Here is a 6,000-nt window from a genome sequence, read left to right as displayed (position 1 = left end):
CCACGTAGTTGGGACTACAGGCACGCACCACCATGCCCGGCTAATTTTTGTATTTTTAGTAGAGACGGGGTTTCACCGTGTTGGCCAGGATGGTCTTGATCTCTTGACCTCGTGATCCGCCCTTCCCGGCCTCCCAAAGTGCTAGGATTACAGGTGTGAGCCACCGTGCCTGGCCAAGACTAAGGCTTTTTAAGGGGAACTTAAATGCTTAGAGATACATGTCACCTAGTTGGACTTGGAAATATAATAGGTGTGGAAGGTCAAATTGTCTTGAGTGCAGAATGAAGAAATGAAGTGTTACAACCCACTAAACTTAATTTCACTGAGCAATTTAATTTTTCCTTGCTCCAGTGTAGTTACTGAACTTGATTCTGTTGTAACCGTTTAGCTCTGCAGGCAAGAGAATGCAGAGGAAATCCTTGACTTTCAACAGCCTCTCCCTGTGAGTGGGCACAAGTGCAACTGATTATCCAAAAGTAGTTGCTTAAACTAATTTAGACTATTTAGCTAACCTCAATCCCAATGCTGATCTTATGTTGCTTAGAAAATTACCTGTTGGTGATTATAATAAATGGAGGTAATTAAAATTTTAAAAAGTGATGGAACATTCTGCATGTGGGTGTATTTAAGTATCTGGCAGGTGTTCATATTTCTACAGTGTGAAACTTACGGGTAAACAGTGGCCTTTCTGTTAGAAATTCTATTCCCGCTTTTGTGCCTCTCCCCTCTTAGAGGTAGTTATTTTCAGTTGCTTGGAGAATAACAGTGATGATCTAACTAATTTGTTTTGCATTGTATGTTTCCTAAGTGCTTATATACTTTTTTGCTTGTTTTACTTAAACTAATTCTAACTTTTCTTACTTGAATTATTCTTATTCAGTAATTGCATCTTCATAAAAAATGATATGAATGGAAACATGATTTTCTAGATTTTAAAGTAATGTTAGAAAAATTTGGCTTTTAAAGTTCTGTGATATAGCCATATTTAATTTTTTTAAAATTTTTATTTGTTTTTTATTTTTTTGTTTTTTTGAGATGGGGTTTCACTCTTGTTGCCCAGGCTGGAGTGTAATGGCGCGATCTTGGCTCACCGCAACCTCTGCCTCCCGGGTTCAAGCGATTTTCCTGCCTCAGCCTCCTGAGTAGCTGGGATTACAGGCATGAGCCACCACACCCGGCTAGTTTTGTATTTTTAGTAGAGATGGGTTTCTCCATGTTGGTCAGGCTGGTCTCAAACTCCTGACTTCAGGTGATCTGCCCGCCTCAGCCTCCCAAAGTGCTGGGATTACAGGCATGAGCCACTGTGCCTGACCAGCCATACCTTAATTTAAATTTTATAAGGTATTACTGATAGATTTTAGCAAAGGTAAACACAAAGTAATCAATATTATTTCATCTAGCAAAGAAGATGAAGTGAAAGTTCTGTAAGGACATCAACCAGAACATAAAATTATTGAATACTAATGTTCTGATACAGTTTCATGGTCTATATTGTTAATAAGAAATAGAAGCAGTGTTGACATTGAGTATAGTTACTGTGTTACTTTAAATTTAGGTAAAATTATTTAACCCCAAAATAGAGTGAAATAATTTTATACATATTCAGTCTAATCATATCTTTGCGATGGTATTTTCTGTTGATCTCGTTTGTGTTTGGTCAGTGGTAGCAAGGTATCTGATACTTATTGTGATTTCCAATGGGCACCTCCTGTCAACATAACTTTGCTCATGTAAGTGCCTTAAGCTCTTTGCTGGTGGTGAATATGATGACTGACATTTCTGTCATGTAGCTTCTGGAATGTTGTTAGACAGGAGATCCTTCAGATGAGTATATGGGTAGCATATATGCTCTGGATCCATGTTATTAGACAGAGATCCTTCACATGAGTGTGTGGGTAGCATATATGCTCTGGATCCATGTTATTGGACAGGAGATCCTTCACGTGAGTGTATGGATAGTATATATGCTCTGGATCCATGTTATTAGACAGGAGATCCTTCACATGAATATATGGGTAGCATATATGCTCTGGATCCATGTTATTACCCTCATCCCCTTCCCCATGGAAAACGTTCCTTTCCGTTCCCCTTTCATCTAAAGAAGCTGCTGCTACATCTGGAAAGCAGAGACAAGGTTAGGGTTGGGTGATTTCTGAGCGAGCGTTGAAGTTTCGTTGTTTCTACAACTGTTCTATTTTGTTAACGTGAGTCATAACTTAAAATGATGTAAATGCTAATTAAACCAATTGGCTTGATGAAAGAAGCTTGCATATTGCAAAAAGAAAGTCTTATTAGTGGTTGTTTAGAAATACAAAGGAAAACTGTTGTACCACAGTTTGTGCTCCAAAATTTATTTTGTGAGTTTCTTTGAATAGAATTCTTTGTGTTCCTTAACCTTTTTGCTTTTCCTAAGATTTGCCCTCTCCAAATTTAAATAATAAATGGCAACACTTGTCAACATTTAGGGTAAACTGAAGAAATACCAATAGAGGTCAGTTGTAATACATATGAGTTTTTTCTTTGAAAAATATTATATATTAATTAAGTTGGTTGGCACGTGCAGCTATTAAAGCTTAACAGATGAGTTTTATGACATGTTATCAAAATTCGAGGTAATTTAGAACAACTTTGTTAAGAACTTGCTTTAATTAAGGAAGACCCAAACACAAAGCCTTATGTGCTGGGGAGGAAAGTCGTCTATCTGCCAAGCTTCTTCACCTATGCCAAGTACGATGTGCAAGTGGATGGTAAGATAGGGCTGTTCTGAGGCCTGAGGCCCCGGCTGATGTCCAACGCCCTCTTTCCTGTGACCTGGGTAGTATGAAGAAGGTTTTCCCTCCAGATGAGATATAGCAGGTTTCCAACAAGGATGATATGAAGACTTCCCTGAAGAAAATGGTGAAGGAGACCTCCTATGGGATGATGATGCAGTGCATGTCCCGCATGTTGGCCCACCTGCTGTGTGTCATCTCAATGCGCTGGATGGTCCAGTTTGTGGGATGGGAAGCCAAGTACAGTGGTGTGCTAAGCTCCATTGGGAAACTTTTCAAAGAGGAAGGGCTGCTGGGATTTGTTGGATTAATCCCTCACCTCCTGGGTGATGTGGTTTTCTTGTGGGGCTGTAACTTACTGGCCCACTTCATCAGTGCCTACCTGGTGGATGACAGCTTCCACCAGGCCCTGGCCGTCCGGAGCCACACTAAGGGCTTGATGGGGATTGCAGTGAGCATGCTGACCTACCCCTTCCTGCTAGTTGACAACTTCCTGGCTTTGAACAACTGCGGCCTGCAGGCTGGGCTCCCTTGTTACTCCCTGGTGTTCAAATCCTGGATTCACTGCTGGAAATACCTCAGTATGCAGGGCCAGCTCTTCCGAGGCTCCAGCCTGCTTTTCCGCAGGGTGTCATCAGGATCATGCTTCGTCCTGGAGTAACCTGAATCATCTAAAAAACATGGTCTCAACCTGGCCACCGTGAGGGAGGCCTGACCATCTCGGGATACCTGCAAGATGACTCCAACCCAACAACAATCAGATGTGGTCCAGCCCAGCCAGGTTTCAATTTCCATATTTGCCATGTGTCTATCCAGATGTGGAGTTGGGTGGAGGTGAGGCTGCACCCAGTGGATTGGGTCACCTGCCAGACCTGGGAAAGGTGGGGGGAGGTGGGGAGTTGGCAGAATCCCCATACCTCATGGATTTGCCGAGTCTGTCTTGTGCAAAGGGCCGGAGAATGGCTTGTGGGGACCCAGGTTGGACAGGGAAAGGCTAATGGGGTCAGACCCCACCCCATCTACCCCTCCAGTCAGCCCAGCGCCCATCCTGCAGCTCAGCTGGGAGCATCATTCTCCTCCTTTGTAAATAGGGTGTGATCCCCTGGCACACGGCCACCATCATGTCTAGGCCTATGCTGGTAGGCAAATGCTAGGCTCTGCCTGCGTTTTTCTCAACACTATTCTTCTGACAATGAGGGCAGTACCTTCCTCTGAATGGGAAATCATGTGAGTACTTAGAATGTGCCCTCCTCATCTAATGCTCATCTTTTTAATGGCAATGCCTCGCATATAGGATCTGGTTACCTGTGCAGTTGTGAGTACCCAGAGGTTGGGCAGATCAGCGTCTCTAGTCCTACCCAGTTCATGGTAAGATTTGACCCCGTCTCCTGCAAATAAATGTATTGGTGGTGGAGAAAAGAAAAAAAGAAATAGAATTCGCTGTTCTTCTTTTTTTTTTTTTTGGATGGCTTTATAGAAGGAAATAAAGATATATATTACATAGAGGTCCAATTTAAGGAAGATCCATAGAGTATCAAGTTTCAGAGTGGCTTCATTGACTTGAAGTTAAGCTATTGAATACAAAGGGTGTATGGAATGAGAGTATTCTCTGCCTTTCCCAGTGAGAGACTGACTAGATGAAGTGTATAGAGTCGACACCCTCCCAGGCTAGTGGACTGTGAGAGGTTCTGGATGAAAGGTTAAAAGATTGCTTGCTCTTGTCTTTCCACTGATTCTGCTGGTTAGCCTGACACTAACGGTGGATGAAGTGTAGTGTATACACTTTCCTGTGATAAACCTGGTGTATCATCTCCCTTGTTCAGCTTCTTGAAGATTATGTGTTGCATAATAATAACTAAGCCTCTATATACAACTCCTTCTTAATTTTACCAATAAACAAGTTCCATTAAAAAGGTATATGAAGGTCTACATTTTTTTTTTATTATTATTATACTTTAAGTTCTAGGGTACATGTGCATAACCTGCAGGTTTGTTACATATGTATACTTGTGTCATGTTGCTGTGCTGCACCCATCAACTTGTCAGCACTGCTGTTCAGATATGCTATTTTATAGTTGACTATGTTCATCCCTCACCGCCAATCTACTACTCGTCTATTGCCTTGCTTTCAAATATTTTCCCAGAAATTAAAAAAAAAAAAAAAAACTTGCCTCTTCTATCATCTTAACCCTCAGGAACACAGTATAAGTTCTGAAGATGGAATATAAATTGCCCTTATGATCTGTTACAGTGAGGGCTCCAAGAAAACTACTGCTTTCAGTATTTACACCATTGGGTAGGCCCTTCCTTCTGTGTGTGGCATAAGTCTTAGACTTTAACTGATAAAATCAGCAGAATCGATACTGTGCAAGTTCCAGGCCTAAGTTTTGAGAAGTTCCAGCAATTATATCTAAGAAGTCCAGTTATTTTAGTGGGCGGTCACATGAATGGAGAGAGGCCCTAGAACTACATGCTGGGAGAGAGGGAGGCTTTTCGGTCAGCTAAATGCAGCCTTATATGATGGCTGGGGAGGTGAGCCGAAGAACTGTTCAGCTGAGCCTTGCCTAGATTGCAGAATATTGAGCAAAAGTATCAATTGTTTTTTTTAAGCCATTAAGTTTTAGAGTGGTTTGTCATGCAGCAGTAGATAAGTGAAAACACTCCTACGTGGATGTGTATTGATAGATGCATTTTAATAACTGCTTAGCAACTGTGTGTGTGTACGGTCTGGAAAGGTAAAATACACATTTTGCTAATCAGCTATAAAAATAGGTTCATCAATATATTATGTGCTATTTACTAATATAGTTACACCAAGAGGGAAGGAAACAATGAAATTGAAGAGATTTGAATGTCACACAATGCTATTATAATTAAATGCAAGCTTCCATACCATAACTCATTAAAAGTAGCGGTGACTTTGAAAAATTTGGCAACAGTTTAAACTGCAGAGTTGAAACAGAAATCTGTGTAAGAAAATTAGACACCGGTGCGGTGGCTCACGCTTGTAATTCCAGCATTTTGGGAGGCCAAGGCAGGTGGATCACTTGATGAGGTCAGGAGTTTGAGACCAGCCTTGCCAATGTGGTGAAACCCCATCTGTAGTGAAAATACTAAAATTAGTTGGGCATGGCGTGTACCTGTAATCCCAGCTACTCGGAAGGCGGAGGCAGGAGAATCACTTGAACCCCGAGGTGGAGGTTGCAGTGAGGTGAGATTATGTCACTCC

General features: G+C 41.6%; 1 pseudogene; it reads left to right on the top strand.

Moving 5' to 3' along the window:
* Window positions 1-2,648: 2,648 nt before the first annotated feature.
* Window positions 2,649-3,572, top strand: LOC144340288 (mitochondrial carrier homolog 1 pseudogene; annotated as a pseudogene).
* The last annotated feature ends 2,428 nt before the right edge of the window (window positions 3,573-6,000 follow it).

The sequence above is a fragment of the Macaca mulatta genome, chromosome 4 (assembly GCF_049350105.2).
Source record: "Macaca mulatta isolate MMU2019108-1 chromosome 4, T2T-MMU8v2.0, whole genome shotgun sequence".
NCBI lineage: Eukaryota > Metazoa > Chordata > Mammalia > Primates > Cercopithecidae > Macaca > Macaca mulatta.
The sequence above is the reverse complement of the archived record's forward strand: the minus strand, read 5'-3'. Positions and strand labels throughout refer to the sequence as shown.